This window comes from Solanum dulcamara, chromosome 2 (assembly GCF_947179165.1).
Source record: "Solanum dulcamara chromosome 2, daSolDulc1.2, whole genome shotgun sequence".
Taxonomy (NCBI): domain Eukaryota; kingdom Viridiplantae; phylum Streptophyta; class Magnoliopsida; order Solanales; family Solanaceae; genus Solanum; species Solanum dulcamara.
Window position 1 is genome coordinate 55,810,922 of NC_077238.1, and position 9,187 is coordinate 55,820,108.

A 9,187-nucleotide genomic window follows, 5' to 3' on the forward strand; every position below is an offset into this window, starting at 1 on the left:
AGAGCATTCCTAGAGCAACCCCAAGTTAGTTGTGACTTACTGGCATAGACTGTTCGGTAGCGTGGTCATTCATTTGGATTTTATGCCCGTTTCCTCGCTTTAAATCTTTTGAAACTTAAAAGGTGGACTTTAGTCAAAATATCGGGTAAATGACCTTAGAATGGAATTCTGATGGTTTCATAAGCTTTGGAATGGCCAAATTGGGCTATTATCATGGTCAGTTTGAGTATTGAGGCATTCGGTACGAGTTTAAGTCCATTTGGTATTTTACACTTTGAAATTTGGCTTAAGGTTGACTTTGATCAATATTCTTGGAAAATGCTCAAATTTTCTTTTCTTTAATGCAGTTAGTTTTAGAATGTTGAGTTTGGTGTAGAACGACCTTTCATTCTCTTTCTGACACTTTTGGTCTAATCTCGAGCCCTATTATGGAAGTTGGCTAAAAAAGGCACATGGGTGTGGGATCCACTATCAGTCAAAATGACTTCGTATGGAAATTCTGACTGTGTCATTGAGTCCAAAATGTCGAATTTAGTAGGATAGCATATTTAATTTATTTTTATTGGGTTCCGAATGAATCCTGAACACCCCATCGAAGACTTTAAAAATGGAAATAATCTGTTGGTGCACTGGTGCACTCTCAGCTATAAGACATTTATTTTTAGCTTTCTTCTAAATTTAAAAGTTGAATATAGAGCTCCAAATTGGGTGATTCAAGAGGCCAGGTTGTGAGATATTTTGAGGAGAATATGTTGGTGAGCTCGAAAGCTGCTTTGGAACCTTCATTTGTAGTAAATTCTCATTTTCACCTGCTTCCGTGGCAACTTTATGAACTCATTTTGTGGGATATTTTGGGACTTGATTTCTCGCTTATTCTATGTCTAAATTTGATGATTCCAATGACTATCTTGAGTGGTTGTTCAAGGAGAACACGTTGGCATGGTTGGAATTTATATTTAAAGCTTCTTTAGAGTTAAGTATTATGTTTTAGCTGCTGCTAATTTTGACTCTAAATTTTTGGGACATTTTAGAATTGATTTCTTATCCATTTTAGGTCTGAATTTGGTGATTCAAGAGCTTAGATTGTGAAGGTTTCCATGAGGATTATTGAGGTCTATTTGGTTTCAACATTTAGGCCCTCATTTCTTTTTATTTCTTGGTTATAACTGCTATCATGTCTCTTTAATGGTCATAAATTTGTGAAATTATTGCATTTCCTTATTTGGGTTGCTCCGAGCCCCGAATTGTGTTGTATTTTGGAACACAAGTTTAGGATAGTGTTTAGGACCTCTTGATAGAGTAAATTCTAGAATTATTAAAATGGGTCTCACATTCCCTTTTTTGTCTCCAAAATTGGTCCATCTCTATTTTATGTGTCTTTAATGACTAAACGATTGTAATGATGTTGTGATTATGTTTTTGATAAAGTAGCAGCAATCTTAGACCGTTCAAAATAGAAAAGCTCTGATAAAGTAGTTTGGAGCGTGTGTATTCATCCTACAGTTAGGCTACAACTTTCATTCCTTTATATTGAGCTTGAGAATGTGATTCTATGTTGATTAGTTGGAATTTGGATTGGGTAGCTATTGAATCATGCATAGGTGTATAGAATTCTTGTTTTACACCTATTTCAAGGATTATCGGGTAACTGTGAGCATGCCTTGTACTATTATATTAATCTCTATGCTATGTGGAATGTTTTTATACTTGCTTACTATTTATTAAAAGTATTTTGGGCCTTAACCTAGGTTTGACTACTATTTGCCTTAGAGCTGCATGATTCAGACCCGATAGGCGTTAGTTTTACCCTGACGTCTAGATCTCTGTAGACTGGTATACTAGATTTGAGTTTGATAGTTTGAGCCTTAGCTAGGCAATGCACTTGCTCCAGCGATAGTTTGACCTTATTTTTTTGATTCTGCAATTTTTTGAGTTCCATCGCTAACATTGATTTTATTCTACAATAAAAGGTTAATTATGGATTCAGCCTTGGGAATTACATTAACTGAATAATAGTGGATGACATTCCATGGATGTTATGGTTATGGATCGATTGGTACTCCTTCAGTAGCTCCATTGGCACTTTTGTTGGGCATCCGAATTTATGCTCCGGCCTCGACCTTATTGATATTTCGAAGAGCATCTAGATTCAAGCTCCTGCCTCGATAATACTTGTATAATCACATAGATCATCCGATTAAAGGTCCAACTTTAGTTAATTGGTTCTTACAATTGGTTACTTGGATACTTTTGAGGAGCATCTGGTGCAAGGTCCGGTCTCCGTTTAGTCAGATTCTACTAGTGTTGAGGTTCTGGTTTGGTACACTCTGGTTTTAAATCTCTCATTCATTTCTCTTTTTTCATAGCTATTCTTTCTACCCATTGCTCTTATGGGGGTTCATTCGGGTTTTTATTTAAACTTGCACACGAGTGTACCTTATGGGAAAATAGGGGTCCAGTTAGGTGTAGTTTAGTTTATAAATTACTTCAGTTAGTCCTTTTTTACACTCGTGTGCATCTTATTATTACATTATAGCTTTCCCCTCTTAACCTTTGTTCTGCCCTATTCCATCTTTTCATATTTTCTTTACTTTTCAAGCTTAGCCGGCCTATAATGCTTACTGGGTACCTATTGTTTTGGTACACATACTATACTCTACATCTTTTTCGTGATGCAAGTTCGAGCATTATTGACCTGCATTGATATCAAGCCTGCAGCAGTTTGATGTATAGATGGGGGTGAGCACATGGTGTTCTGTACTATTTTAGTCTCCATTTGTATATATTAATTATTCTTTTGCATTTTGAGATAGTCCAGTTTTTGTAGTCCACTTTTTGGACTTGTCCTCATTTATTTTGGCTCTATACATGTGACTTCTAGGTTCTAGGAGGAATCTTTAGTTATATATATATATATATATATATAGTTTTTTGGTTTGATTTATCTTATCTGTTCTGTTTATCTTAGAATTGTGTATTCTTGTTTAGTTTATACCCTTAAACCTATAACTTGTTTTTTAGGATTATAGGTTGGCTTACCAACTAGTGGGTTGTAGTAGGTGCCATCATAACTCGAGAAATTGGGTCATGAAAACTTGGTATCAGAGCCCCAGGTTCACCAGTCCCACTTGTATCGAGCTAACATTTAATAGAGTCTTATGGATCGGTGCGGAGACGTCTAGGATTTATCTTTGTGAGGCTACAAGATGTCATTATGAAAAAGTCCTCTTTTGTCTCACTTTTGTGCAATGTGTGCATTATGGGTTTCTTAGAATCTCAATTGTTTCACTCTTTTATAGGATTGGTTGCACGCAAGGGACAACAGTCATGGTGATGCACCCGAGCCCACAAATAGAGCCCCTACCAGGGTAGAGGCTGAACTAGAGGTCATGTGAGGTCTGCAACATCCGCCTATTTTAAAGATGAGGCTCTTGAGCCTGAGGATGATCCACAGACAGATTTTGTACCTCCACAGCCGGAGACATTAGGACCAGCCCAGCCAGTATCAACACAAACTGTCAGACCGAAGATCCAGGCTATACTCACTTAGATCTTGGTAGCTATAAGTAAGATGAGACATGCACCATCTATGGCTCCAGCCCTAACACTGCAGGTTTAGCCTGCAACAGTATCCCTAGAGGGCTAGCCACTACCTACTCATGTGGTCGCACAACCGGTTTAGATGACGGGATCATGCCACTGCACGAGCAAAAGATGCTTGGGGTATTACAGAGGCTTTCACCACTTGTGTTGACTAGAGCAACTTGAGAGGACACCCATAAGTTCTTGACTACCTGCCAGGAGCAGCTTCAATCCTTAGGCCTCATGGGGTCAAAAGGACCCAACTTTATAGCACATCAATTCCATGGGCCTGCCAGATAGTGGTGGCGCTGCTCGTACTTACAGTCTAGGCTATCTAGGTCACACCCTATATCCTTGGATGAGTTTTTAGAGGCTTTCTTCGCCTGATATATGCCATGGAGCATCAGGGATAGGCTTCATGACCAGTTCTATAGATTGGAGCAGGGCTCTATTATAGTCTTAGAGTATAAGGTGAGGTTCTATTAGTGGTCCCGCTATGCTACCATGATTCTACCCATAGAGAAAGAGAGATTTTGCTCTTTTGTACGTGGATTGACATACATATTGAGAGTTGATATGTAACATCTGGCTTTAGTAGGTTATTTATTTCTTGATTTAGTATACGACGACCGATCTATGGTTCACATTCACCACGAAACCCAAGAAGGCAGCAGCAAGTGGGCCAGATAGGATGATTGCTACAGTGAGCCCCATTTCTGGTCCAGAGACTCTTATGATAGGCCCCACTAAAGGTTTCAGCAAGGTCAGTCTAGCTGGCTTCTTTAGATAGAAGTAACTTTTTTGAGTGTAGCCAACGTCAGTAGGGTGGTCCTAGTATGGGCCAGAGCTCGAGGGGATCAAAATTGCTTCCTTCCTACAACGGTTGGGTTATTACCGTTTCTTCCACTTCATAGTTTTATTACTATGGGTCACTTTATCATTTGTCCTGATAGTTCCCCCAGCGTGCGTGAGGGGAGATTATGTTGGCTCCTCTAACAGTTAGACCAATTACAATAATGCCTCTTCTAGTTTGAGGCAAAGCTCTAGATCAGGATCATCAGAGTGGTCAACAGGGTGCTATAGGTGGAGCACAGAGAGGATGTCAAGAGGTAGGTTAGATGCACCAGGCAGAGGTGCACAAGGAAATTTCTATGCAGCCTTAGAGAGGGCGGTAGATAAGACAACCAATGATGTTATTAAAAATACGCTCTTATTATGCCATCATCCTACTATAGTTTTATTTGATCCTTGATCTACCTTTTCATAAATATCTATTTATTTTTCTCCCTAATTGGGTATGAGGTTAGAGTACTTAGAAGAGCCAATTCATGTCTCAACCTCGAAGGGTGAGTCTTTAGTAGTAGATCAGGTATTGCGGTCTTGCTTAGTGAACATCAAGGTTTATGATACTAAAGCTGACCTTATTTTAATAGATATGCTAGATTTCGATATGATTTTGGGCATGGATTAGTTATCCCCTTAACATGCAGTCTTGGAATGCTACGCTAAGACCATTACCTTAGCCATGCCTAGCATTCCTCTAGTGCTGTGGTAGGATGCCTACAGTCAAATATCGATAGGGATTATCTCTTTAATGCAACCTCGCCAGTTGGTTGCTTTGGGATGTCTACCTTACTTATCCTATGTATGTGATGTTACTAGAGATTTTAACTCAATCCCCGTGGTTAGAGATTTTGTGGATGTGTTTCCTACTAACCTACCTAGCCTTCCCCTAGAGTATGATATTGACTTTTCCACAGAGTTGTAGCCAGAAACTTAGACTATTTCTATCCTACCTTATCGGATGGCACCTGTAGAGCTTAAGGAGATTAGTGTTCAGATTGAGAACCTCTTGGGTAGGGGTTTTATTCATCTGAGTGTGTCACTATGGGGTGCTCCTATTCTGTTTGTTAAGAAGAAGGACGGGACTATAAGGATGTGCATTGACTACAGGTAGTTGAACAAGGTGATGGTGAAGAACCATTACTCCATACCTCGCATTAATGACCTATTTGATCAGCTTCAGGGTGCCACAATATTTTCTAAGATAGATTTGAGATCTGATTACCATCAGTTGAGTATTTAGGTAGAGGACATCTATAAAAATGCATTTAGGACTCGTTATGGCCACTATGAGGTCTTTATGATGTATTTTGGGTTGACTAATGCCCCTACCTCCTTCATGGATTTGATGACCCGAGTGTTCAAACCATACCTTGATTCTTTCATCATTGTCTTTATTGATGACATGTGGTATACTCATGGAGCTGAAGTGAGCATGGGCAATATTTGAGGATAGTGCTCCAGACCTTGAGAGATCAATGACTTTATGCAAAGTTCTGAAAGTGCGAGTTTTGGCTTGAGTCTATAACATTTTTAGGGCACATGTTGTCTAAGGAGGGCATTATGGTTGATCCTACAAAGATTGAGGCTACTCGTGATTGAGACAAGCCTATTTTTGTTACTGAGATTTGCAGCTTCATTGAATTAGCGAGTACTATAAATGCTTTGTTGAGGGTATTTCTACTATTGCAGTCCTATTGACTTGTTAGGATGTTCCATTTTTGTGTTCGGTGGAGTGTGAGAGAAACCTTATGAGGCTCAAAGAGTTACTTACCATCACTCATATATTGACTCTTCCAGTTAAAGAAGATGTCTTCATGGTATATTGTGATGCATCTAGTGTTAGTTTGGGATGTGTATTGATACAATAGGGTTGAGTTATTACTTATGCTTCAAGGAAACTTAAGATGGATAAGTACAACTACCCCACCATGAATTAAAGTTGGAAGTGGTAGTTTACTTGCTTAAGATCTAGAGGTACTACCTATATGGAGTTCGTTGTGAGATTTATACTGATCACAGGATCCTTCAATACATTATGAGCCAGAGGGATATTAATTCGAGGTAGCGTCGATGGATTGAGCTCCTGAATATCTATGACCTCTCTATTCTCTATCATCTGAAAAGGAAAATGTAGTAGCAAATGCCTAAATACAAAAGGCCGTGAGTATGGGTAGTCTAGCTATTCTTTCTATTTTGGAGCAACCATTATCTTTGGACATCCAATCCTTAGCTAAGTAAATGATTCTGCTTGATATCTCAGATTCTGGGTGGGTATTAGCCCATGTGAGGGTTCAGTCATTTTTGTTAGATTAGATCGGTGCTCTCTAGTTTGAGGATAAGTCTTTGTTAACACTTAGAAATAAGGTGTTGGTAGGTGATGCTAGGTAGGACACCTTAGATTCAGATGGGGTTTTGAGATTTGATGATTGGTTGTGTATTTCGAGAGTTGAGGGTTTGATTCAGCTAATCCTTAAAAAGGCCCATGATTCTATATATTCTATCCATCCGATCTAAGATGTGTCCCATTGTTTTTGTTGCTAACAGGTGAAGACCTAGCATTTGAGGCCTAGTAGGGAGTTCAAGAGATCATTTATTCTAAAGTAGAAATAGGAGTGTATAACCATGGACTTCATTATAGGGTTGCCTTTGACTTTTAGAGGTGTTGTCAGTATTTTTGTCATCGTGGATCAATTAAACAAGTCAGCACACTTCCTTCCCATTCATACTACCTTCAGTTCTGAGAGGTTGGCTTGTATCTATATTTTTGAGGTGGTTCATCTTTATGGTGTGCCTGTTTCTTTCATTTCAAACTTAGGTTCATAGTTCACTTCTAGCTTTTAGAGGTCTTTTCAGGAAGAGTGGGGCACCCGTGTTCATCTTAGTATAACTTTCCACCCGTAGACAGATGACCAATCATAGTGCACTATCCAGGTCCTTGAGGATATGTTGTGGGCCTGTGTTATCAATTTGGGAGGTCAATAGGACAAGTTCTTTCCTTTGGTGGAGTTTACCTATATGTTAGCTTTTCCTCTAGCACTATCAGCTATCCACCCAGTTTTCTATGTTTTACTAATAAGTTCTAGATGAATCTCGTGTGCTTTAGTATGATTCGGTTGAGTTAGATGATCGTCTGACCTTCGTAGAGGAGCCAATTGCTATTTTAGCTAGAGATGTCTGGAAGTTGCGGTCGAGAGCCATTCCTATTTTTAAGGTCCTTTAAAGGCATCATCCAGTAAAGGAGGCTACCTTAGAGATCGAGCAGGAGATGTAGGAGTAGTTCCCTGACTTATTTAATCCTTTAAGTACTTCTTGACTCATACTTTTGCGGACAAAAGTCCTTTTTTGTAATGGATGCTGTAATGACCCTCAATGTCATTTTTATCTCAATGCCTCCCTTTTATTGTTTAGAGCATTCCTAGAGCGACCCCAAGTCACTTGTGACTTACTAGCACTTACTGTTTGGTCGCTTGGTTGTTCATTTGGGTTTTATGCCCTCTTCCCCGTTTTAGAGCTTTAGAAACTTTAAAAGTTGACTTTAGTCAAAATATCATGTTAACAATCTCAGAATGGAATTCTAACAGTTTGATCAGTTCTGGAATGTCTAAACTAGCCTAGTAGCATGGTCGATTTGAGTATCGAGACATTCAGTACGAGGTTAGGGCCATTTGGTATTTTAGCCTTTAAAATTTGGCATAAGGTTGACATTGGTCAACATTCTTGGAAAATTCTCCTATCAGTGTGGTTAGTTCTGAAATATCGAGTTTGGTCTAGAATGACCCTTCATTCACTTCTCAAGGCTTCTGATGTAATCCTAAAACCCGTTATGGATGCTGGATAAAAATAGCACTTAGGTATGGGACCACTTTTATTCATAATGACCTCGTATGAAAATTCTGACTATGCCATTGAGTCCAAAAAGTCAAATTTAGTAGGGTAGCTTATATATTTTATTTTTATCCAATTTCGAATAAAGTTCGAACACCATATAGGAGACTTTAAAATTGGAAATAATCTGTTGGTGCACTGCAACACTGTATCTGGAGCACCCTCGCCTATAAGACAACCATTAAATTTTAAATTTGAACATCTTAACCTATTGAGATCCAAATTGGGTGATTTAAGAGGCTAGGTTATGAGATTTCTCGAGGAGAACTTGTTGGTGAGCTCGAAAGATGCTTTGGAACCTTTGTTTGAGGTAAATTCTCATTTTCACCAGCTGCCATGGCTACTTTTTGAACTCAATTTGTAGAATATTTTAGGACTTGATTTCTCCCTCATTCTAAGTCTGAATTTGATGATTCTACTGGTTATTCGAGGAGAATGCCTTGGTGTGATTGGAATTCATGAAGCTTTTTTGCCCTTTTAGGTCCAAATTTGGTGATTCAAGTGTTAGTTTATGAGGTTGTTTGTGACGATAATCGTGGTGTAGTTGATTTCAGCAGTTGGGACCTCGTTTTTGGTAATTGCTTGGTTATAGCTGCTGCAATGTTTCTTTAATAGTGATAATTTTTTAAAATTGTTGCATGTGCTTGTTTGGGTTGTTTCAAGCCCGGAATTGTGGTCTATTTTGGAACACAAGTTTAGGGTAGTGTTTAGGACCTCTTGATAGAGTCAATTCCAGAATTATCAAAGTGAGTCTCACATTTCCTTTTTTGACTCCAAAATTAGTCCGTCACCGTTTTATGTATCTTTAGTGTCTAAATGAATGTAACGACGTTGTGATTCTGTTTTTGATAAATTAGCAGCAATCTTAAGCTGT